This window comes from Symphalangus syndactylus, chromosome 3, assembly GCF_028878055.3.
Source record: "Symphalangus syndactylus isolate Jambi chromosome 3, NHGRI_mSymSyn1-v2.1_pri, whole genome shotgun sequence".
Lineage (NCBI taxonomy): Eukaryota > Metazoa > Chordata > Mammalia > Primates > Hylobatidae > Symphalangus > Symphalangus syndactylus.
The window spans coordinates 120672312-120699674 of NC_072425.2; positions in this window are offsets into that span (position 1 = coordinate 120672312).

Genomic DNA, 27363 nt, shown 5'->3' on the forward strand with positions numbered 1-27363 from the left:
TAGGTGATTCAAGATTGCTTTTATATTTATTTATTTATTTATTTAATTTTTTATCATTAAACTTTAAGTTTTGGGGTACATGTGCACAACATGCAGGTTTGTTACATATGTATACGTGTGCCATGATGGTGTGCTGGACCCATTAACTCGTCATTTAGCATTAGGTATATCTCCTAATGCTGTCCCTCCCTCCTCCCCCAACCCCACAACAGTCTCCAGTGTGTGATGTTCCCCTTCCTGTGTCCACGTGTTTTCATTGTTCAATTCCCACCTATGAGTGAGAACATGTGGTGTTTGGTTTTTGTCCTTGCGGTAGTTTGCTGAGAATGTTGGTTTCCAGCTCCATCCATCCACGTCCCTAGAAAGGACATGAACTCATCATTTTTTATGGCTGCATAGTATTCCATGGTGCATATGTGCCACATTTTCTTAATCCAGTCTATCATTGTTGGACATTTGGGTTGGTTCCAAGTCTTTACTATTGTGAATAGTGCCGCAATAAACATACGTGTGCATGTGTCTTTATAGCAGCATGATTTATAATCCTTTGGGTATATACCCAGTAATGGGATGGCTGGGCCAAATGGTATTTCTAGTTCTAGATCCCTGAGGAATCACCACACCGACTCCCACAATGGTTGAACTAGTTTACAGTCCCACCAACAGTGCAAAAGTGTTCCTATTTCTTCACATCCCCTCTAGCACCTGTTGTTTCCTGACTTTTTAATGATCGCCATTCTAACTGGTGTGAGATGCTATCTCATTGTGGTTTCGATTTGCATTTCTCTGATGGCCAGTGATGATGAGCATTTTTTCATGTGTTTTTTGGCTGCATAAATGTCTTCTTTTGAGAAGTGTCTGTTCATATCCTTTGCCCACTTTTTGATGGTGTTGTTTGTTTTTTTCTTGTAAATTTGTATGAGTTCATTGTAGATTCTGGATATTAGCCTTTTGTCAGATGAGTAGGTTGCAAAAATTTTCTCCCATTCTGTAGGTTGTCTGTTCACTCTGATGGTGGTTTCTTTTGCTGTGCAGAAGCTCTTGAGTTTAATTAGATCCCATTTGTCAATTTTGGCTTTTGTTGCCATTGCTTTTGGTGTTTTAGACATGAAGTCCTTGCCTATGCCTATGTCCTGAATGGTATTGCCTAGGTTTTCCTCTAGGGTTTTTATGGTTTTAGGTATGACATGTAAGCCTTTAATCAATCTTGAATTAATTTTTGTATAAGGTGTAAGGAAGGGATCCAGTTTCAGCTTTCTACATATGGCTAGCCAGTTTTCCCAGCACCATTTATTTTATTATTATTATTTTTTTTTGAGACGGAGTCTTGCTGTGTCACCCAGGCTGGAGTGCAGTGGCGCGATCTCGGCTCACTGCAAGCTCCGCCTCCCGGGTTCAGGCCATTCTCCTGCCTCAGCCTCCCGAGGAGCTGGGACTACAGGCGCCCGCCAACACGCCCGGCTAATTTTTTGTATTTTTAGTAGAGACGGGGTTTCACCGTGTTAGCCAGGATGGTCTCGATCTCCTGACCTCGTGATCCGCCCGCCTCGGCCTCCCAAAGTGCTGGGATTACAGGCTTGAGCCACCGCGCCCGGCTCCCAGCACCATTTATTAAATAGGGAATCCTTTCCCCATTGCTTGTTTTTGTCAGGTTTGTCAAAGATCAGATAGTTGTAGGTATATGTGGCATTATTTCTGAGGGCTCTGTTCTGTTCCATTGTTCTATATCTCTGTTTTGGTACCAGTACCATGCTGTTTTGGTTACTGTAGCCTTGTAGTATAGTTTGAAGTCAGGTAATATGATGCCTCCAGCTTTGTTCTTTTGGCTTAGGATTGACTTGGCAATGTGGGGTCTTTTTTGGTTCCATATGAACTTTAAAGTAATTTTTCCCAATTCTGTGAAGAAAGTCATTGGTAGCTTGATGGGGATGGCATTGAATCTATAAATTACCTTGGGCAGTATGGCCATTTTTACAATATTGATTCTTCCAACCCATGAGCATGGAATGTTCTTCCATTTGTTTGTATCCTCTTTTATTTCATTGAGCAGTGGTTTGTAGTTCTCCTCGAAGAGGTACTTCACATCCCTTGTAAGTTGGATTCCTAGGTATTTTATTCTCTTTGAAGCAATTGTGAATGGGAGTTCACTCATGATTTGGCTCTCTGTTTGTCTGTTATTGGTGTACAAGAATGGTTGTGATTTTTGCACATTGATTTTGTATCCTGAGACTTTGCTGAAGTTGCTTATCAGCTTAAGGAGACTTTGGGCTGAGACGATGGGGTTTTCTAGATATACAGTCATGTCATCTACAAACAAGGACAATTTGACTTCCTCTTTTCCTAATTGAATACCCTTTATTCCCTTCTCCTGCCTGATTGCCCTGGCCAGAACTTCCAGCACTATGTTGAATAGGAGTGGTGAGAGAGGGCATCCCTGTCTTGTGCCAGTTTTCAAAGGGAATGCTTCCAGTTTTTGTCCATTCAGTATGATATTGGCTGTGGGTTTGTCATAGATAGCTCTTATTATTTTGAGATACGTCCCATCAATACCTAATTTATTGAGAGTTTTTAGCATGAAGGGTTGTTGGATTTTGTCAAAGGCCTTTTCTGCATCTATTTTGATAATCATGTGGTTTTTGTCTTTGGTGCTGTTTATATGCTGGATTACATTTATTGATTTTCGTATGTTGAACCAGCCTCGCATCGCAGGGATGAAGCCCACTTCATCATGGTGTATAAGCTTTTTGATGAGTTGCTGTATTCAGTTTGCCAATATTTTATTGAGGATTTTTGCATCAATGTTCATCAAGGATATTGGTTTAATTCTCTTTTTTTTTGTTGTGTCTCTGCCAGGCTTTCTTATCAGGATGATGCTGGCCTCATAAAATGAGTTAGGGAGGATTCCCTGTTTTTCTATTGATTGGAATAGTTTCAGAAGGAATGGTACCAGCTCCTCCTTGTACCTCTGGTAGAATTTGGCTGTGAATCCATCTGGTTATGGAGTTTTTTTGGTTGGTAAGCTATTAATTATTGCCTCAATTTCAGAGCCTGTTATTGGTCTATTCAGAGATTCAACTGCTTCCTGGTTTAGTCTTGGGAGGGTGTATGTGTCGAGGAATTTATCCATTTCTTCTAGATTTTCTAGTTTATTGGCATAGAGGTGTTTATAGTATTCTCTGAGGTTGTATTTCTGTGGGATTGGTGGTGATATCGCCTTTGTCATTTTTTATTGTGTCTATTTGATCCTTCTCTCTTTTCTTCTTTATTAGTCTTGCTAGCGGTCTATCAATTTTGTCGATCTTTTCAAAAAGCCAGCTACTGGATTCATTGATTTTTTGAAGGGTTTTTTGTGTCTCTATTTCCTTCAGTTCTGCTCTGATTTTAGTTATTTCTAGCCTTCTGCTAGCTTTTGAATGTGTTTGCTCTTGCTTTTCTAGTTCTTTTAATTGTGATGTTAGGGTGTCGATTTTAGATCTTTCCTGCCTTCTCTTGTGGGCATGTAGTACTATAAATTTCCCTCTACACACTGCTTTGAATGTGTCCCAGAGATTCTGGTATGTTGTGTCTTTGTTCTCATTGGTTTCAAAGAACATATTTATTTCTGCCTTCATTTCGTTATGTACCCAGTACTCATTCAGGAGCAGGCTGTTCAGTTTCCATGTAGTCAAGCAGTTTTGAATGAGTTTCTTAATCCTGAGTTCTAGTTTGATTGCACTGTGGTCTGAGAGACAGTTTGTTATAATTTCTGTTCTGAAGTCATTTTTTGCTAGATAAATAGAAAAAACAAGATGAGATCACACTGGATTAGGGTGGACTTTAATAATTGGTTTCTTTATAAGAAGGGGAGAGGACACACAGGGACAGATAGAACTATATAAAGACAAAGGCAAAATTGGAGTGAAGTAACACCAAGCAACACCAAAGATTGTCAGGGGTCACCATAAGCTAGAGGAGAGATGGGACTAATTTTTCCCTTGGCATTTCTAGAAGGAACCAACCCTGCTCATGGCTTGATTTTGAACTTCTAGCCTCCTGAACTATCAGGGTATAAATTTCTGTTGTTTTAAGCTAAGTTCATGATGATGTATTACTAAAACCCTAGGAAACGAATAAGATAGCAAAATATTTTGCTAAGTTGAGAAGTTAATAATTAGTCATCAGGGACTCCAGCAGATTTGGCATTTCATGAATTCCGCCTGAGATTTTGTCATGAAATCTAGATTATAATGCAAATTCCAGATAATGGTTTTGGGAAACAAAAGGGCTTAGAAAAATATTTAAAGTTTGAACCTGTCATATTTAGGTTTCCTTGCTATTTGTTTCTAGTGTATCACAGTCTGATATGCTAAACAACATAGTCACTGACAACAACTAAAAATGAGTAATATATTAAAACTATGCATTAGTGAGCTAACAACATGGTAAGGCATCCTGAGAGTCCAATGACGTGAACATGGGGCTCCAGAAAGATGAGCCAGTTCTGATGTCAGCTTTTGCCCATCTACTGGGCCTTCATGACCTTCACTTCCTGGTTTGAAGGCTATGCAGGGAACGGGGGAGCAGGAGAAAACATACAGAGCCCAACCAAGGTAATGAGTCTAAATATGACTCCCTCTTGACACTGGGACTGAAGGGCCACAATTACAGTGCAAGGGTGAAAAATAAATTACCCCCAGAAGGAAATATTAGGAAAACTTATCTGTTACCATCTTGGTTTTGAGTAGAAGTGGAAAAAAAAATCTCTAGTGAAATGTTTTAGCTATGAGCCTATTTTCTGGCCACTTTGTAGCCTAAGTTTATATTACATGAGCAGGTTCAAAAAACTTCAAGTCAAGGTTTAATTTTAAAGTGACTCCAGGCTGAGACAAAGGCAAGTCCCCTCTAAATAAATTCACCTTCAAGCAGGCCTTGAAAAATTTGGACTGATAAGGTTTATCAGCATAACAAAGCCGGACAAACACACACAACTCCAGAGAGTAGGAGCAGATGTGAACTATCTGCAGATACTGGAATGACCAAGTGAAGAATATAAACTTTGCATGTTTAACTTGTTACAATAAATAAAACATAGGATCAACATAAGTTTAGATGACAATAAAATATGATAAAAACACCTGAAAATAAATCAAACAGATCTTCAAGATATAAATAAGTAAATTGAATTTAAAACCATAATAAATGGTGAAACAGCAAATAGTATACAGATGAAAAAAGTTAATGAACTGAAAAATAGATATGAAAAAGTTACCCAAAAGCTACACAAACAGATACAGAGGTAGACAATTTCAAAGAGGAGAGTTTTAACATGTTAGAATGAGAAGGTCTAACATGCATCTAATTGGAATTATTAGGAATTATTTAGAATTCCATAATAAAATAATGGAATGTGTGAGAGGCAAAATTAGAAGGAATCATGCCTGAGTATTAAAAAAAATAATTTGAGATAAATAATTTAAAAATATAAAAAATCTTATAGACTTAATGAATTCTTAATTTCAGGAACCCAAAAACATTTCCAATCAGCTTAAATAAAAATAAATATACCTCTAGATATTTGTTAGTGGAAGTGCAGAAAACCAAAGAAAAAGAGATGATCATAAATGCAGAGAGAAAAGACAGATTATCTGAAAAAGAATAACAAGTAGACTAACAGCAAACTTCTCAACAGCAGAGAAAGAAGGGAGAAGCCAGTGAAATATGTTTTAAAGTAACTGAGCGAAAATAGCTGCCAACCTAGAATTTTATATCCAAATAAACCTATATTTCAAAGATAAATGTAAAACTATTTTTAAGGTAAAAACAGAGGTATTTTGCCAACAACAGATCTTTACCAAAGGAACTATTTCAAGTAGAAAGAAAAAAAATCCCAGATGAAAGTTCTTAAGTGAAAGATGTGTTGATGAGTAGAGGAAGAGTTTAATATGACGCTGCATCTGAACAAACACTATATAAAAACAATCACAGTAGGCTTAAAAGAAGATAGAATTAAAATACATAGAAATATGAATGTATATTTTGGGAGGAGGTGACTAGAGTTAACTTTGATTCTTTTTTTTAATTATGTCTGTTAAAATTGCTGGCATAACCACTAAAAGACTAGAAAATCATTTATATAAGCTGCATGTTATTTGAGGCAAAAGAGAATGATTCAAATAAAAAAATTCAATTAATAGAAGTCAAAGTAAAGAAAAGAAGTTAGCAAAAAACAGCACACATAGCATAAGATACAGTGGTGACAACAGCTTTAAAAATATTACAAATCACAATAAATGCAAAGGGCTAAACTCTTCAAGAGACAAGATAGTGAATGCAATGTGGTATCCTGAATTAGATGCTGGAACAGAAAAGGAGCATTAGTGAAAAAGCTAATGAAATACAAAAAGTCTGTAGTTTACTTAGTTGCACTCTATTAATGTTGATTTTTCAGTTTTGACAAATATATCGTTACTGGTGGGTGTTTGTTCTTAGAGCTCCCAAGATAGTGGCAGACTGCTCCCAAGATGGCAGCAAGCCTTTGTTCTCTGACCTGGGGTTCTCTGACCTCACGGATTCCAAGGAATGGAGCCTGGGGCCATGAGGCGAGTGTTACAGCTCTATTAGAAGCCGTGGGTGATGGAAGAGAACCGTGGAACCCAGCGACTAGCGTTCAGCTCAGTTAGGACCAACCTGAGCACTTAGCCGCGCAGGAATAATGGCGGGCCTCTAACCCTATCGGGAGCGGCAATGGGTGCCTTGCTGGATCAGAAGCTCAACAGACACCCCGCCCAATCTGGAGGGGTGGAAGTCAATGGCGGGTCTGCGACAGCGGCGTTCATCAGTGGTGGACGGCGAACGAAAGCTCAGCCTGAGAGGGAACAAACACGGCCCAGAAGAGTGTGCAGTTGCAAGATTTAATAGAGTGAAAACAGAGCTTCCATACAGTGGGAGGGGACCCAAAGGGGGTTGCCAGTGCTGGCCCAAATGCCCTGGGTTTATATCCCAATCATTGTCCCTCCCCCTGTGCTCTCAGGCAATAGATCATTTGATTATTTCTTTACCTCCTGCTTTAGCCTAATTTGTATTTTAGCGAGCCCTCTTACTACCTGATCGGTTGGGTGTGACCTGAGTTACAAGGCGAGCGTATTTAAAGGCGAGTGTTGTCACCTTCCCCAGCTAGACTTAGGAATTCTTAGTCAGCCTAGGAAATCCAGCTAGTCCTGTCTCTCAGTATCAAGGTTATATAATATGTTAATATGAGAGGAAGCTAGGTAAAGGGTATATAGAAACTATTATACTTGCAACTTTTCCGTAAATATAAAATTATTTCAAAAAAGTTTATTTAAAAAGTCAAAGGTAGTTCTAATGGACTTTTTAAAAAAATATAACTCTTTCATTTATGAGAGATATAACTAAAATGAAGAATCAGACTAGTTGAAAGTGAGAGAATAAAAATTATATGTCATCAAATCCCAATAAACATAAATATGGGTGCTGGGCATGGTGGCTCACATCTGTAATCCTAGCACTTTGGAAGGCCAAGGTGTGAAGGCCACTTGAGGCCAGAAGAACAAGACTAGTCTAGGCAACATAGTGAGACCCTGCCTCTACAAAAAATAATGAAAAAAATTGGCCAGTTGTGGTGATGGCGAACACCTATAGTCCAAGCTACTTGGGAGGCTGAGATGGGAGAATTGCTTGAGCCCAGGAGTTCGAGGCTGCAGTGAGCTATAATCATGCCACTGCACTCCAGCCTGGATGACAGAGCAAGACCCTGTCTCAGGAAAATGAAACAAAACATACATATGGTATTGCTGTTATAACACATCAGACAAAATATGCTTTAAAGCAGAAAGCTGGATACAGATAAACATAGAGATGGAAAAATGTCTGAGTCTAGTGGCTCATTCCTGTAATCCCAGCACTTTGGGAGGCTGAGACAGGTGGATCAGTTGAGGCCAGGAGTTTGAGACCACCCTGGGCAACATGGCAAAACCCTGTCTCTATCAAAAATACAAACATTAGCCAGGTGTGGTGGCACACATCTGTAATCTCAGCTACTCGGGAGGCTGAGGCAGGGAAATTGCTGGAACTGGGGAGGCGGAGTTGCCGTGAGTCGAAATCGTGCCACTGCACTCCAGCCTGGGTGACAAAGCAAGACTCCGTCTCAAAAAAAAAAAAAAAAAAAAAGGAAATGATAGGCAATGGGGACTGCAAAACAGGGGAAGGTGGGAGGGGAACAGGAGTTGAAAAATTGCCTATCAGGTACAATGTTCACTATTTGGGTGATGAGTACAGTAAAAACTCAATCCCCACCAGTAAGCGATATATCCATGTAATAAATAAGCACAGGTACCCCTTGATTCTAAAATTTAAAAAAATGATACTTCAGCAGCTTTCTGTGGGGGAAAAAAAAAGAGTAGTGGAAAGCATGTCATGGCTTGTGTGACCTAATGTTTAGCTTCTGGGAAGGCTTCTTACCCCATCCCTACCTCACAATCCAAAGGATCACATTATATACTCGCATCAACTTAAAATACCATGTTTGATATAGAAAAAAAGTACTTGCTCATCTTAGACAAATGAGTTTTCTTTATTAAAAGCAATATTTGATAGGTGAAGAGAGAGCAATTTCTCTATAACATCGCTGGCTACATGAGGGGGCTATGAAGGTTCTGAATAAAGAGACAGGGAATTCCTAAACCAAATTTTACTTGGCATAAGACAACATTTTTTCAGAGTGTATATTTGGAAAACATTTGGTATAAGACACATTTATCAAAATTAAAAAGGTGTATAATCAATTGAGTTTAGAAAATAAACTCAGAGGGCATTACTAGAAATAAAGAGGGTTACTTCATATTTATAAAACAATCAACTCTCAATGTTGACAAAACAATGAAAAATATAGATATGTTGTATTAGTCCATTCTCACATTGCTATAAAGAAACACCTGAGACTGGGCAATTTATAAAGAAAATAGGTTTAATTGATTCACAGTTCTGCAGGCTGTACAGGAAGCATGGCAAGGGAACCTCAGGAAACTTACAATCATGGCGGAAGGATGAAGGAGAAGCAAGCACATCTTATCATGGTGGAGCAATAGAGAGACAGTGAAGCGGGAAGTGCTACACACTTTTAAATAACCGGATCTCATGATAACTCACTCACTATCACAAGAACAGCAAGGGGAAATCCACCCTCATGATCCAGTCACTTCTCCCCAGGTCCCTCCTCCAACATTGGGAATTACAATTTGACATGAGATTTGGGTGGGAACACAGAGCCAAACCATATCATCTGTAGTAACATAGCCTGAAAATATATCAATAAAAGATTGACAAAACTATTAGGGGAAAAAAGAACATATCCATACGCACAGTTGGAAATTTTAATATTTCCCTCTCAGTACTTGATGGATGAAGCAGACAACAGCCAGAACAAATATTGATTATTTGGTCAATTCAATAGCAACCTTGATCTAATGATCTGCTCTATATAGGACATTATGTTTAGCAATTGGAGAATACACATGAGTATTTTAGAAATTTTGAAATATCAGAGGTTGTTCTAATGACCTATTATCGATTTCTACCTTAATTGTATTATGGTTAAAAATGAAGTCTTTCTACTAAACCATGGTGAATTTCAAACTTGGTGAATTTCAAAGTCAATTTTCATGTCCTTCGTAAGCTTGAAAAGAAGGTCAGTATAGAATGTTTATAGCCAGCTTTGAGAGAAATGTATAGTTAGAGACATTTATATTAGAAGCAAAGGATGAATGTTACTGTGCTAACATCTATTTTAAGGGGCTAGAAAAAGAAGAGTAGAATAAAAAGTTAGGCATTTTTCTTTCCCTTAATGTCAGTGATTAGAGAATCACTGTAATTCTTAGTTGAAATGTCATAAGATGAAAGACCCTGAAAATATGATGTGATAATATGACCTACTCAAAAAAAAGTCTCCCAGTGAGTTATGGTGGTTTCAATAATACTGCTTATTCTTTCAGAAGGCTGTGGGAATGTAAGGGTGGACAGGACTAAGCTAGGCTAGGGGTTGGGGAAAAGACCTCTCTGAAGAAAAAGGATTTAAACTGAACTCTCAAGGGCAAGCAGGATTAATCTAGCAAAGAACCCTTACAGTACAACTCTGAAGAAGACAATCTTTCTGCTGAGAAGTTTGGTTCCTCTTTTCTGGATTCAATAAAGTCTGACACAGAGCTCAGAGAGAACCTTGCCTGGGACATGGAAAAGCTGGCAGGGACATGGCAGGGACATGGAAAAGCTGACCAGCACTAACCTCTCTTTCCCAGGAACAAGGTCTTTTCTGTCTCTTACTGCTCAGAATTCATGAGTCAAAGATGTTTGTCTCATTAACCTCATGTTAGGGAGAAGAGGATGAAAATGAGTTGATCAATCAGGACTTTGTTTCCTAGTAGCTGATTATAATCATCCAGATACATATGCCTGATTGAAATTGTTCATGATTGAAGATTGGATAGCTGAAGCCTGCTGGTCTCGTGGAAGTTTAATCAAATGCTTGATGCAGTGAAAAATGTACTGGACTGGGAGGCAGGGGACTCCAGTTCTTGTTTCCAGTTCATCTACAACCAGGTATGCGATTTGGAGAATTTCCTGTTATCTCTGTATTGCCAGTCTACTAATTTGAACTGAAGGAGTGGGGTTGCATAATCTATGAGACACTGTTGAGCTGACTAACATCTCTACTTATCTTCACTAGAGGGTGAACAAGACCTCCTGTGCTTTGGGTATTGGGTTTTGGGCAATCGAATGGCAGTGGTGATAATGATAATAGCACTAAAAATAGCTAACCACATTCTGAGGGCTACACATTTCACATGCCTGACTTCATTTAGTACTCACAATAACCCTGTGAGGTAAAAAATACTCTTGGCCTCATCTTACAGTCAGGAACCTGAAACAAAAGGAAGTAAAGTAACTTGCCCAAGGTCATGTGCTCATAAAGCATGGAGTCAAGGGTGGACCAATCACACAGGCTGACTGCACATAGCAACCACATACACACTACCTTGCCATCTGAGAAGGTGCTTGGGGAGGGAGGAGGGGGGGACATGAGAGAGACCACCACCAAGTGAAAGAAGGAAATAGAGTAAAAGATAGGTTGGGGCTATGACACACTTCATCTGTTTCCCAATTTGGTTTAAGATAGGCCATGATAAGCCAGCCACATTGCACATCTCCAAGGGCATTAGCCACATCCACACAGAGTGTGTTCTTCAGTGGGCAGCTATGTGCAAACCTACCCCCAAAGTCCCAGGAAGCTGAGAGGCTGAAGAAAGAGGCTGGCATATTTAGTGTCTCAAAAAGAAACATTTAATAGGGACCTACAAACAGAAGCCATGTCTGTGCCTCAAGTGTAGGTGAGACAAGGTGGTGGATCCCACGCCGTTACTCTCCAGACCCAGGGCTTATATACCATCGAGAAAGGTGACTCAGAATGGATGTGTAGGATGACTGAAGTACAAAAGCATCAAGACTGTTTGACATAAGGGCAGAATTTATGGTAAGTACCAGCTCTTACACAAGGAACAATAGATAAACTGGAAGTCTTAAAGGCCTTCCCAGAACAGGGGTTAATTGAAGTCAGTGTGGTAGATTAGCATCCAAGATGGAGTTGCTTTGGCCTCCAAAGAGTGCAATGTGAATGGCGCACTCTGGAATTGTCCAACATGCAGCCCTGGGCCCAGGCAAAGTACAATAAGAGGGGCAGCATCTACCTCACCCTCTCAAAATCGCTTCACTCCTTTCCTCTCACTGCTGGGGTGAGACTCAACCTACTCTAAATTTATGTGAGGTAGATGTAGGAGGTGGGAGGTAGAAATCAGCCTTCAAAAAGATAAAATTTTAATATGCTTAATATAGACCAGAAAGTTTTCTAAATTTAAAGCTCATTTATTCAAGGAAAGATATTCATATTAATACACAAAGACACATATGAATCTGATTGTTTCAGACCTACTAGCAGAGAGAATCTTCTTTCTGACCCTTTCTTCTTTTCTGTAGCTCAGGGTATTTGGAAGATGTATACAAACTCTTGGCTTTATTTGGCTTTTTTCCCCAAGAAAATGTTGGTCTTACTTGCATGGTAAACTCTTAGAGGACCGTAGACCTTTCCCTTTGTAATTTAGGCAGTTTGCTGTCCGAGTAGATTATAGAAATGGACATAGAAATTCTAAATTAGTATATAAAGGGGATTTGAGTTGAAGGAGAGGTGATTAATAACAGGATCCTGGAGTTCTGAGATGATTGTGCTCTTGTCAAGAGGAGTATTTATTTCTTGCTTCTGCTCAAAAACAGGAGGGACCTATCACTAGAATCTTTGAGGCCCTTGAGAAACCAGTGGCCTTTGACGAGCTACGCTGGTTTAATTGGAGTCAATATTCTTGTGCTTACGTTGATTTGATTATATTATCATGCCTGCTGCATCATGATCCAGTTGAAGGAACAGCCTTAGGCAGTTAACTTCATAACAGGAAAAAATAAATGTAATTTACAAAATTAGACTTTCATAAGAATCATGTCATTAAAAAAAGAGAATGAATCATGTCAGAATTTTTCATTCGTTCTTTTACAAAATGGTGGATAGGAGGCAGGACTAACTTGCAGCTCCCACTTGGATGGACAGAGCAGTGTGCGGAGACTCACATAGTGAATTTTTGCTCCAAGAACTACTGCAGGAACATACCAGGAAAGCTGAGAGAATCCAAAAACCCTTTGAAAGAAGCAGATTGCTGTTGCAGGCCTCTGGAGACAGCGGAAAAACTGCCCAAATTGTGAAAGTGTGAAAGGGGGATTGTCTGCCCTCAAACACACACCCTCACTGGGGAACCTGAAGGTCCAGATCATGGGAGAAGGATTTGATCTTACCTGGAGCTGAGACAAATTTAGTGAGCTGAGCAAAATACAGGGGTAGAAGAAGCAGAGGGATGAGCCCTGTGGGGTCGTTACGTCCCAAGGGAAGCCCTTTCTGAGTTTGTCTCACAGAGATCCTTGGGGAGGGCTGCCAGAGGAACTGGGAAAAGACCACAGGGAGAAGGAAACTTCTAGCTGAACTTTGTAACAGTTTTCACCGAACACAAAGTTTCCTGGGCAGAATCTGTGTGTGTGTGTGTGTGTGTGTGTGTGTGTGGAGGGGGGTGAATTTGGAATGCAGACACAGCACAGAACCTGTAGCAGGTGGGGAGATGCTAAACCTGAAAACCCCTGCTTGCTTTCTCAGCCATGAGACTGGTAGCCTGGGGCAAGTTCTCAGCCCTGTTCTCCTTCTGCCTGGAAATAAACTTGGTGCTGTTGGGGTTGGGGGCACAATGGGAGTGAGACTGGCCTTTTGGGCTGCAAGGGAGCTGCGTGAAGCCTATAACTGCTGCTTTACGGCTTTCCCCCTCTTCCCTGGTGACCTGGGTGATGCAGCAGAGGCAGCCATAATCCTCCTGGGAACATAACTCCATTGGCTTGAGAACCACACCCATACCCACAGTAGCTGCAGCAAGCCCCACCTAAGAAGAGTCTGAGCTCATGTGTTTATTTATTCATTTGTTGATAGTTCCACCAGTAGAGTGCAGTGATTAAAGGTATTAAGTTTGGAATTTAACAGCTGGACTTAAATCCCAGCCTTCAACTTTCTAGCTGTGTGATCTTGGGCAAATAATTTAATCTCTTGAGTTCAGATTTTCTTAATTGTAAATGGGATTAATAGTAGTACCTATCCAAACCCCCCTTTGCAAAGACATAACGGTGGGAGAAATCTAACGTGGCTGACTCCATCTTACCTCTAGTGTCACAGGCTAGCTGTCTTCACTCATTCCTGGGCATAGACCAAGCTATCCATGGGAGGAATTTAGTTTATAGTTTAACTTGGAAGAAGGGTGATAATAGTCCCTCTCCAAAACTCACCCCCTCCTTGCTCAGGGCCCAAAAACTAATTAAAAGCCATGAGATTAGGATTAGGGGAGGAGCCTGAACTCTGCTAAAATGTAGGCATAGTTTCTATAATCCCTTACTGCTCAGGAGTCATGTGGCCAGAGTTCACAAGATTTGTGACTTCCCCAGTTGCTTCTACAGATAACATCACTATTGTAGAACCTAAGGTTGGTCTTTTGAGATGTTTTATAGATTTTTGCATTCTGGCAACAGGCCTGGACCTGTGACTCATGACTCATAACTTACCCAGTCCTGTGGTCCATACTCAGAGGCAGACTTAGTGTATGAGGACCATTTTTCACACCCCTATGATTTTATCCTCAACCAATAAGCAATACTCATTCCCTAGCCCCCTACTCACCAATTATCCTTAAGAACCCTAGCCTCTGAATTCTTAGGGAGACTGATTTGAGTGATAACTTCCGTCCTTCTGCTTGGCTGCCTTGTGTTAATTAAACTCTTTCTTTACTGCAATATCATAGTTTCAGTGAATTTTTTTTTTTCTGCGCAACAGGCAGGGAGAACTCATTGGGGATTACTTTTCTCCTAGATCCATTATGAGGATCAAATCAGATAATGATATAGTAAAAACTCAATAAGTGTAATCCATTCATATTAATAAAATAATATCTTTATCTAACCCAGAGAAAAAAGCTCAGTGAATAATATAGAATTTCAAAAATAAAATAAATGTTTTATTTCTATCAAGGTTTATTTCTTACTTGTTTGGGATTCTGACAAGATTAGGGCTTTGAAGCTTAAAAGTAAACATAAACACACACACACACACACACACACACACAGACATATATATACACACACATATGTATAATACACCACCCCTAAATAAAATTTACTTTTTCACCACAAATGAAGTATTTTCCACTTCTGCCTAGAAGAATACTGAATGATCCACTTTGTTCTACAGAAGAATATATACTTCTCAACCACCTTCACTATTGAATATTCTTCTAGAAGAACTAAACGCTTCTCTTTGTTATCGACCTGGGTATAGTGTGTCAAGAGGTCAGATGACAGCGTATGTCTGGCCTCTTATTTGGTTGTCTACTCATGTTGAAAAGATGTACAAAAAGCAGCATCTTCCAAAGTTGTAGAGATGGGAAGAGAGATTAAAGGAGTCTCTCACTGATTCGTACACAGGCTTCCATATTGGTTTCAATTTTGAGTAGTGATTTTTTTCAGTTCATATTGAATCCTGCCTTAAACACAAGCACGTGCACCAATATTAACAATAAACACTAGCTTAGATAAATTGAGGAGTTCTTATTGTGTTCTGTGCACTATTCCAATATCTCTACAGGAATTTCCTTATTTAATCCTCATATAGAGACACCAAGAAAATACTATTATTATCCCTATTTAATGGATGAGAAACAGACTTAGTGGAGTTAATGACTTGTTTAAATCACACTGCTGATTGTTCTATTCATCAAATTTATTGCACACCTAATCTGTGAAGGGCTCTGTGGAATATGAAGATAGGAGAGGTGGGACTTTTGTCCCTTTGGAGCTTGTGGTCTAATGGCAAGAAGTGAGGCACACACAGTATACACCCTATGTGACAGATGGATGCCATGGAAAGAAAGCTTATTTTTTGTTATTCTTTTTCTCTTTCCATAAGTTTTAAGTCTCCAAATAAAACATCGTCTTTCATGTGCATGTACCTTTAAATATGTCATTGCCTCTACTTAGACTGTGTCTTCCGCTAGTCCTCTTCTCGCTTCCCCCTGCTTTTTTTCCTTTAGTAACTCCTACATGTGCTTTGAGACTCAGCTCGGAGGTTATGTCTTTCAGGGAGGCACTCTTCAATCTGGATTGGTTGCTCCTTTCTGCATTCTCATAATGACTTTTGGAAACCCTACAAAGTGAAAGTACTGGGCGTTCACCCAGGGTGACACAAGTACCAAGACCTTTCAGGGTTAGACCATCTTGTACATAGGCTTTGAGTGGCCTTGAGGTATGATAGAGTGCCCTATTGGAAGAAGTGAGGACTAAACACTAAGCCCAGTTTTACCACTAGAACCAACTTTGTAACCTTGAACTAATTTCATTTAACTTCTTTGGATATTATAAAATGGGAACAAAAATGGCAACCTTATCTTTAGCTATTTTAAAATAAAGCTGTAATTTTTCAAACGAGATAATACACATATGGCTTGTTAGTATAACTGTAAGCAAATTTTAAGATAATTAGGAGCCATTCCCGATTATCATGACTATTATTTTCAGATCTTGACTTTGAAGGGATGAATCTAAATTATAAAGTAGGCAGCCGCAGATGGACAAAAGAACAAATAGAATACTCTGCACATTCCTCTCTATCATGTCTTCCTTTATTATAGGTTATTTCAGAAGTGCTCTGTGTAATCTTGTTTCAAATATCTCAGATAATAATTCCCCCATTACTTGTGTGTGAGGGTCATCTCAGAGGTATATTAAGTGCACAGAGGAGGACATCACTTTTATATTTTTGTTTTATGAACAAATCCAGTGAGGTTGACAAAATCCTCCCCTTTTCCATGTTTGTGAAGGACAGTACACAGGAGATGTGACAATTTTGGAGGCACAGAGTGAGGTTCCAAAATGAATCATCATCTCTTAGCACTCTGTGAAGACTGCTACATCAGGAACCTGTGTAAACAGATACACTTGGGGAAACACTGCCTTTTCTCTGCCAGTTAATAGCATTGTTACTGACTTAACTGGCATCCAAGTTTTTTCTTCGTTGTTCATTGAACCATTTTTTTTCTGTAAGATTTTCTAAAGAAAATGAAATGGAAAATAGTAAGGTAAGATTCCCAAGTGAAAATGACTTTAATAATATTTTCATATCGTAAATCAGTGCAGATGAAGAAATAAAATAATCAGTCTTTTATATAAAAGTGCTTTCTATAGTGATCACCTGAGATGCCAAAATTGTTAAACTCTCAAAATGTGCAAATAGCCACCACAATGACTTATATTGGAAAATTTGGGGATCTTTGAACAATTCAACCAACATTCTCTGCTTGGCTATTACTATGTCAATGAAAATAATGCATTGCATGGATTATAAGTTTGTGTTTAAAATCTTTGCCTTCATAGATTTCAGGAGGTGAATGAATTTGCCTAAAATATTCTGTTTATCACAGAGAACATGCAGTGTGAATCCCTCATTTTGTAAAAGACAGAACGACAAACTCTTTCACAGCACAGAATAAAAATGAAGAAGAAAATGATACAAAAGTGTGGCTGCAGGTAACCCCCTTTTCCTGGGAAACTACTGTGGTTCTCTCATATTTATAAGCCATCTCTTAGGAGGAAATATGCAGGATGAAATAGTTATTAATTCTTATGGTCTAACAAAGAGAGGAAAAATGTCTCATAGGGCTTGAAAGAAATATCCTAGTAACTTACTGTGGAATTGGATTTGAGATAAGGTGAATATGTCTCAGATCCCATGCACAGGTACTATTATTATTTTTTCTGAACTACTAAAATAATTTTTTATAAGTTGGTCTTGAAGCACAGAGTCCAAAGAAAGCATTAGATTTAACCCCTGTGTATAAAGAAGGGGTTGTGCCAAAGACATTGTGATGGCTTTAAAAAATACACAAAATATCATTTCATCTCCCTTGTCTTTCACCAGACAAGGTTATATTTCTCAATCTTGTCTGTCCACATCCAACTAGACGACTTACATGAAACGCTAATGAGATCCGGAAAGAAATAAACAGTGCAATTTCATATTCAGTGCCAAAAATTGGCGAATTTTAAATTCTCTCCTTATCATATTGAACAATGACCTTCGATAAATTGCTCACTCCATCTCACGATTCATTTTTGAAACACAATATAATGTGGAGCCGAGATTTCAAAGGTGCATGCCTCATTCTCCTCCATGGCATGGCTTTCGTCTCAGAGAGAGAAGTGGAAACGCTGCTTATCAACAAAATGGACTGGAGTTGGCACAGGCATCAGGCCTCATTTTCTATTCATGATATACAGTAAAGAAAATGTGCTTTGAACCCAGACAGAGTCTTAGGTTCAAATTCCTATAGTTTACTGGCTGTTTACTCCAGGCAAGGTGCCCAACTTCTTTGAGTATCGGTTTCTGATTTAGGAAATAATAATTCCTGATCTGCAGAGTTATTATAAGAATATGAAACAATGTACATAAAATGCCAATGATTGGAGTCACTCAAAAAAATGACAGCCATTCTTATTTCTGTCTATGAAAGTGATTTAGTCTAACAAATATTCATTGCATGCCTACTCTGTACAAGGCACTGGGGCAGGCACTGAAGCTAGTAACATTCGAATAGAACATGATCACCATCCATGGCCTAGGAAAGGAAAAGTTTCATAGGGTACACCTCCTCTTACCATATGATATGTGCTTTGGTGGTTAGCATTATGTGTCAACTTGGCTATGCCACAGTACTAAGATATTTGGTCAAACATTCTTCTATAGGTTTTTGTGAAGGTATTTTTAGATGAGATTGACATTTAAATCAATAGACTGTGTGTAAAGCAGATTATTCACCATAACGTGGGTGGGCCTTATCTAATCAGTTGAAGGTCTTAATAGAAAGAAGACTGACTGTCCTTGGGCAAGAAGAAATTTTGCCAGAAGACTGCAACATCAACTCTTCCCAAGTCTGTGACCTATCCTGCAAATTTTGGACTTGCAGCCTCTATAGTCACATGAGCCATTTCCTTAAAATGAATCTCTGTCTATCCATTTACCTAGAGATAGATATATATTTCCATATATCCATATCTATGTGTGTGTGGCTTATACATGTACTTTGATATTTTTTATTCTAATTTATTAGACTAAATTTTTCCTTGAAAAATAATTGCTGATTGAGATCCACTAAATTTAGGTTTTATGATCCACTAATAGGTTGTGACTTGCAGTGTGGAAAAACACTTTGAAAAATGATGCCTTTCCATTTAAATATTGCACCTACTTCCCACCCCAATTTTGTTGCATTTTACTCTTAGTGCCATAAAAAACAGTTTTAATCTACTACTTTTGAAAAAATAATTCTAGAAAAATGTGCAACTTATCCTCAGAAGTTTTATTATAATTTTGTCCCAATTTGAATAATTATCACAGATAAAATATCCAAGGGTTCATTTGACTCTGCTTATTAATTATGGAAACATAAAGCTAAAAAATAAATTACCCTGGTTTTACCTGTTGGTCATGATGACTCCATAAGTTGCATTTCCAATAAAGCAAAAATGTTCCATTTTGTTGTTACTCCTAAAAATGAAACATTGGGACTTTTCTAGCCTTCAAAAGTATTTATTAACAGAAATGTACATTTGAAAAGTAAAGTGAGTACAGTTAGCTTTCTGTATGTATGGGTTCCACATCCATGGATTCAATAAACCATGAATCAAAAATTTTCAGGAAAAGAAAGGGACAGTTTCATCAGTACTGAACATGTATATAGAACTTTTTTGGTCATTATTCCCTAAACAATGCAATATAACAACTACTTACATACCATTTACATTGCAGTAGGTATTATAAGTAATCTAAAGGTGGTTTAGATTATACAGGATAATGTGTGTAAGTTATATAGAAATACCACACCATTTTATATAAGGGATCTGAGCATTCATGGATTTTGGTATCTGCGGTGGTCCTAGAACCAATTCCTTGTGGGTATTGAGGGATGTGTGTACTCCCAATGGCCAAAGCTGGAATGATTTCAGCAACAAAGTAAGTATATTGGACTATAATTTAAAGCACAAAATAAATAGCCATGAGTCCATGATGCTGTAAAAATGATTGGATAAATACATAAATGAGAGAGAAGAGATTAATCTTCTTTACAAATGAATTCCAAATAATTTATGCATAATAATTTATCAGGAAGTAGAGCTTAGTTCCTCTTCACCTCTTCTTACCCCTCACTTCAGCCCCCATTGAGGGTGGGCTGCACTTACTAACTTGCTTTCACAGAGTAGAATATGGGAAGAGCTAGGGCATAGGGTGAAATCACAGCAGCAAGACCTGGCAAATACTGTCTCATCAAGGTGATCAAAGTTATCATCAGCAATTAGTCATATTGATAGTGCGCATTCTTGACATGTTATACTGAGAATGGCACTTCATTTCTCTGTTCTTTCTCCCAAAACCCATGATTCCAGGATAGCCATGAGAAAGATATTGATCAAACTCAAATTGAGTGACATTCTGCAAAAACTTTGATCAGTGCTCCTTAAAACTGTTAGGTCATCAATAACAAGGAAACTTGTTTCTGAGAAAATGTCACAGATCAGAGGAGGCTAGGGAGATACTGACTCAGTGTAACCTGGTACTTTGGATAAGAACCTGGACCATAAAAAAATCATTGAGGAAAAAAATTGATGACACCTGAATAAACTGTTAGGTTGATAGTATGATGACACCTGAATAAACTGTTGAGTTAATAGTAATGTACCAATGTTGATTTCTTACTTGTGACAAAGGGGTCCTGGTGGCATAGAACAATAACAGTAGGGGAAACTGTGTAGGGCTATATATGAATACTTTGTACAAACGGTGCCACTTTTCTGTAAATTTAAAACACTTCTAAAATAAAAAGGTGTTCTTAAAATAAAATAAATACAGTGACATGAGTCACAGGGAAATGTACTAAATGCAAATAAAAGAATGCAATTTGAAAGTGTCAGAAAGTAGTGGTTGAATATATTTGAATTTCTCTTGTTCTCCTTGTGCTCCTAGGGGAGCAATTCTTTGAGGTTTAATTGCCTTTAAACACTTATGAATTATATATTTAAAGACTATTGCATATCAGATTTTATGCCACAGAAACATTTTATTGAGTAAAATTGCTTATTCTGTTAAAATTAAATCATTTTATGGATGATAGTTTTCAAAGTCTTTTTTGAGATAAAAGGAAAATTCAAAAAGCAATGATGATGTGTTATTCCAAAAAAGTACCTGTGATTTTTGATTCAAAATAACAGGTGCTAATTTTCATCACATTTTAAATTTCATTTGAATATTACTCTTCTATTGTAAACTTGTGCTGAATTCCTGTTGCACTTTTTTCTAGGAGAGGGAAAAGGAAGAGTTAGCTTTGGGATAGGAGATCAATACTGTCTTACATACTTAAAGACTCGGCTTAATGACATCCTGAGAGTCATCAAGAAGGCTTGATAGAGATAACCAAGATTTATATATTTGATTTAGTTACATTCAATGTAAAATTATCTTGCTTTTCTGAGGCATTGAGTCTAGGCACTTCTCATAATAGAAAAATCCTTATTACTCTATTAGACATGAATTACTTTAGACAGTTTTTTCCAAAGTTCCATTATCAGTGTTGTTGCTAACTGCCTGCATTAGTCTAAGGATGCTAATTGCTATAATGTAATCTCCAAGCTTTTATGGCTAAATATAATAATGGTTTATATCTCATTCAGGTCACAGCCAGTGCAAGTCATTGGGGGCAGAAGGTTTGCTCTGTATAGTCATTAAGAGTGAGGCTTCTCCCACCTAGTGGTTCTGCCCACTATTACATTGGCAAAAATAGACAGATGGGAGAGACCAGGAGGTGTTTGTCCAGGCCTCCATTGCGGAGTCCAGGGGTATGCTGGTAAGTGTTTAATAATTAGCAGTCAGGGAGGAAAAATTTTTAAAAGCCTTGATTTGTAGCAATTGCAAATTTCCATGGTGCACATATATCTCCCATGGTCTATCAGAAGCTATTCACAAAACATCATGGAACATGAAACTGGGAAAAGAGGTGCATGTTCGGCACAAGCCAGTTTGAGTTGGCTGCAACACACCACCAAATAGTCCCTCCCTTCTGCAAATAGACACTGAGGAGAAATTTGGATTAAAGCTTCTCACATTACACATGTATTGTTGATGAAGAGGGATGGTTGCCATAATCAGTTCTGAAGACAGTACTTTGCATCAGTTTAGACTAAGGTGCCATTTATATCATATCTGTGTGACTCATGTCCCAATTTGCATAGCAGTCTGTGGCAGATCTACCATGGAATAATGCTGCTTGATCAAATACCAAAAGAGCAAAAAGAGGAAAAAAGAAAGAGAAAAAACGTGTTCTTTCCTCATGAAGTAATAACATCTAAAATGAAGAGGAATGCCACTCAAATTAGGTGCCATTTTTGCAAATTTTGATGGCAGTTTATATGGCCACTAGAATGGCCATTAAAGCACATTGCAAATTATATCACTGTATATAATGCTCCATAAAATAAATGTCTATGGATCAAGTCCAAAATTTCAGTCATTTGCTTGCAAAAATGGTCACTCAGTTTAAGATACCATACAAATTATGTTCAGGCATTAGGAGCAAGTGGTTATAGCAGCCCTGTCATTAAGCCCATCCACAACTTTATAACTCAGTTTACATGCTGCATAACACCTTGTTTATAAATTAGTTTCCTGGCAAGAATTTGTAGACTTTAGGATGACCTTAAAATTTATATACTGATTAGGAAATAATTACACACCATATGTTGCAGGGAACATGAAAATAAGAGAAATCACACATAAGCTTAGGTTAGGACAAGTTCTAGAATATTTGATACTGTTCTTTTTGTTCACATCAACATAGCTAAGGAGTTGATCATTCACCTTAAAAGCAGGAATGACTCTTTTGATACCCTACATACCTCCTTTCCAATCCAGTCATTTAAGAATATCAGGAATAAGGGATTGGAATTGGTTGGCTCATGCTTGACAGAAAAGTTGAGAAAAATAATTGCTAGAAGCTAAATGTAGTACTTTCTTCTCCAGAATTCCTTGACTCTAAAAAGTTTGAATACCAATAAAGCAAATTAAAAGGTGTAAATTATTCCTATAGTTCAATCATTATGTAACTAAATTTCTTAATATTCTTTATAGTATTTTGTATATATCTAAACTTAAAAGGCCTGAGAATACCAAGAAATAGAGAAATATTCATCTATATTAATTCTTTTGTGTTTTACTTTCCTTTTTACTTTCAAATGTTTAATTAACCTGGAATTCATGTTGAAAATTATGATGGTTAATTTTATGTGTCAACTTGACTGACCACAAAGTGCCCAATAGTTGGTCAAAGACTATCTTAGGTATGTATGTGAGGGTGTTTTGGATGAGATTAACATTTGAATCTGTAGACTGAGTAAAACAGGCTGTCCTTCCTAATGTGTGTAGGCCTCATCCCATCAGTGGAGGGCCTGAATACAACAAAAGGTCTGAACCCCCCTTACATGAGAGGGAATTTCCTCTTACTTGATTGCCTTATGGCTGGGACATCGGTTTATCCTGCCTTTGGACTCCAACTGAAACATCAGCTTTTCCTGGGTACACTGACCTTTGGACTGAAACTTTACCTTTGGCTCTCATAGGTCTTCAGCTTGCCAACTGCAGATCTTGGGACTTGTTAGCCTCCATAATTGTGTGATCCAACTCCTTATCATCTCTCTCTCTCTCTCTCACTCTGTGTGTGTGTGTATAATAATTAATAGATATCTAATTGTGCACCCTACCCCATGATTTAGTCAATTGTTTCAACATTATGAAAATCTTTTTTTTTTTTTTTTTGAGACAGTGTCTCACTCTGCCACCCAGGCTAGAGTGCAGTAGCACAGTCTTGGCTCACTGCAACCCCTGCCTCGCACGTTCAAACAATTCTTGTGCTTCAGCCTCCTGAGTGGTTGGGATTACAGGTGCATGCCACCACTCTCAGCTAATTTTTGTAATTTTAGTAGAGATGGGGTTTCACCATGTTGGCCAGGCTGCTCTTGAACTCCTGACCTCAGGTGATCTGCCTGCCTTAGCCTCCCAAAGTGCTGGGATTGCAGGTGTAAGCCACCACACCCAGCCTAAAATCCTCTTTTAATATTGACTAAATACTCACATGTGTTTTGGCTTGATTCACAGATTCATATTCTCTTCCATTAATATGTGTCTATCTATAACTTTATCAGTAATACATTATTTAATTATGGTCATTTGATAGATGTTTAATATCTAGTAGTGCTTGTCCAAATCAGTTTGAATATGTTTATGCTACTACAATGAAATAAAGATGGGGACTGGGCTGAAGTTAGACAAATAGTATGCTTTTCTACCTGAAAGGTAAAGATAAAGACACAGCTTTTTGATCTTTTCCTTTCTTTTTTCTCTTCTTCCTGCCTACCTACTTGCTTGCCTTGACTACAACAACACTCCCCCAACTAACCGCTTAGATGTTTATGCTCCTGGAAGCCCTGTTGGAAAAACATCTTCTTAGACTTTTATTTGCAGTCCCAAGGTATGTTTTTATTCTTCGTGTTTTCACAAATCTTGGCAACAATTTAAATGGCATTGTTAATATCACAATTTACCTAATGCATTTTCAATGTCCTCTTTAATTCTCCCAAACCAGTGGAAAGGCAAGATGAAAAGAGATTCATAAAATTGCTGTGTATTATGTTACTTCCTAACTGAGTGGTTTATTTGCTTACTAAATGGTCTACATTTATAGTCAATCGTCATCAACAGATAACACATCAAAAATAAACTTCAATTTCACATTACAGAGAAGGTGATTCCAATTTCAATGTTGTTTATCATAGAGAATATGTTACTAAATCCAGTTTATGGAGAGATTTTGCCATTTAATTTACTTTTAGAGAGAGGAATATGCTTTCACGAGAAACTGCATTAGCTATTGGAAAAGTAATGTAGCTGTTGGTCTGCACCATTTCCAGCAAGCATGGGTACATTGTGTTGACAAAAACAGCTGGATTTTTTTCTAGTGTGATCTGATAGAAGGAGCACTGGGCTGGTAGTCAGGGTTAGGTCAAGGTAAGGTTCTAACTAACTAGCTGGGTGACTGTAAAGAGATAGTTACAAAACCTCTCAGGGCCTCAAGTGTTTTATTTATAATATAAAGTGTCCAGATGAAATCTGGGATACTTATACGATCCTATGATCAAGAGGAGATGCTTTTATTGTCCCAGATTCTCTAATATCACCAAGGAAAGTGAAAGTGGCTACAGTAAAGTCATTATATAAAGAACAGGAGGAAGTAGAGCTTCCTCTTCGGCCAACTGCAGAGATGTGAGTGCATGTGTGTGTGGTTGGGCGCAGGGAGGCAGACAGTGGTACCAGTTTGAAGACTTACCAGCTGAGGCTTCATGATATTTAGAATAGATGATAACATAGTTAAAGCTCAATTCAGTTTATAGGAATGTTACATTATTCAGTTTACTTTTGGAATGAGAATTATCCTGAAGCTGTAAATTCCTTGGGGGCAGGGACTGTGCTTTGACCAGTCTTGAATAGACTGTGCATGGCTGAACTTGTGAATTTTGACTGATGATGGCTCACAGATTATCCTGAGTAGTCCCAATTTTAACCGCTTTATCCTATTAACCATTATACAAAATCATATTTGGTATAAGTAACAGAGACATGAAGGGAGGCTTTTGCTTTTATGTTTGAACCATTTCTGCTGTTCAAATCTCCTCAACTTGAACGTATAAACCTTTAATGTCTGGTTGGTGGGATTATGAGGCATTTTAGCTTTTCTCTTTCTGGGGCTCAGAAAATGATACTGCAAAGTATGACACTTTGGCACGCTGAGTACTTTGAACAAAAGGAGATTGGAAGGCCCAGAAGCAGCCTCAGAAACAAAGTCTCTCTCTGACCTTCTCTGGCCCTCCATTTTCCCGTCCCTCCATCTCCCCTAAAGTGAGTCATAGAAACCAGAATTCCTCTCCTCCAAGGCGGGTCATAGATACTAGAACCCCTCTCCCCTAAAGCAAGACATAAAACCTAGCAAGGTCATTCTCTCCCTTCTCCCTTGAAGACCCTCATTCCACAGGGGTTCTGCCCTATACCTAGGAGGAAGGAATGCTATGCAGAGAGACCGAGAAGAATCTGGAAATACAGGCCTTGCTGGGTTTCTCAGTCTATTACCATTAGATCAGATCCTTTTGTCAATCACATTGCTACATGGTTGTCCCTTCTTCGTTGAAACTAAGCATAAAAGCAGACAGTTTTCTCTAGGTCTTTGGATCTTCATTTCTGAAGGCTCCTGTATCACACAAAACTTTGGTTAAATACATTTGTTATGTTTCTCTCTTGTTAACCTGTCTTTTATGATAGGAGTGCCAGCTGTGACCCTTATTTTGGGCAAGAAAAGGTACCACACCTTTCTACTCATACACTCTATTTCTTTATATTCAAAATAATAACTATTAATATTATATTAGAAAAATTTCATTCTGTTGTCAAATCATGGGTCAACACCAAGTCTTGAGTTTTAGTTCTGAAAACCTGATTGCCTTTTTAAGTTCGTTACTGAATATAAAGTTCTATGCATTTAAATAAAGGGCACCACTGGAAGCAGCAATTACTGCATACTACATTAAACAGGTTTTAGGAGATTTAGGAGGGACGATGGCAATTACATCTGATTAATTCTGGCCCAGAGGAAAGTTTATGTTTTTATCCAAGAATAATTCAAGACCTCCTTCACGCTCATCAATCATGAGCCAAGTATTGTATCAGGTGCCAGGTATATAGAAACTAAGATAAATGTAGTCAAGAACTTCATTCTCAGGAAAGTCTGATCCCATTAATTATTCTCTTTCCAAATTGTGGAGTCAAAATTTGTGCATCTTCATGTATCTGCCTGCCATTTCAAGCTGGATCCATTTGAAAGTGGGCTTTAAGGAGACTGTCATACTTTGATTCCCTTTCCCCACCTACAGGCACCCCATTCAGGCCTGCTATCTGAAAAATGACCCATCTCTGAAGGTCTCTTCATTACCTTCTGATATGGTTTGGATCTGTGTCTCCACTCAAATCTCATGTTAATTGTAATCCTCAATGTCAGAGGTGTGGCCTGGTGGGAGGAGATTGGATTGTGGGGGTGGTTTCTCATGAATGGTTTAGCATCATCTCCTTGATGCTGTCCTCAGGATGGTGAGTGAGTTCTTATGAGTTCTGGTAATTTAAAAGCAAATTTCTTCTGCTAGCTTTGGGGTTGGCTTGCCCTTTTTTCTTCTAGTTCCTGTAAGTGTGATGTTATAATAGTTCAGTAAGTTGAGATCTTTCTGACATTTTGATGCAAGTATTTAGTACTGTAAGCTTTTCTCTTACCACTGCTTCAGCTGTGTTCCAGAGATTCTGATATGTTGTATCTTTGTTTTCACTAGTTTCAAGTAATTTTTTTATTTCTGCCTTAATCTCATTGTTTGCCCAAAAGTCGTTCAGGAATAGATTTTTTTTTTTGAGACCAGGTTCCACTCTGTCACCCAGCCTGGAATGCAGTGGTATGATCTCAGCTCACTGCAACCTCCACCTCCTGGGTTCAAGCGATTCTCCTGCCTCAGCCTCCTGAATAGCTGGGATTACGGGCTCTACCACACCAGGTTAATTTTTAT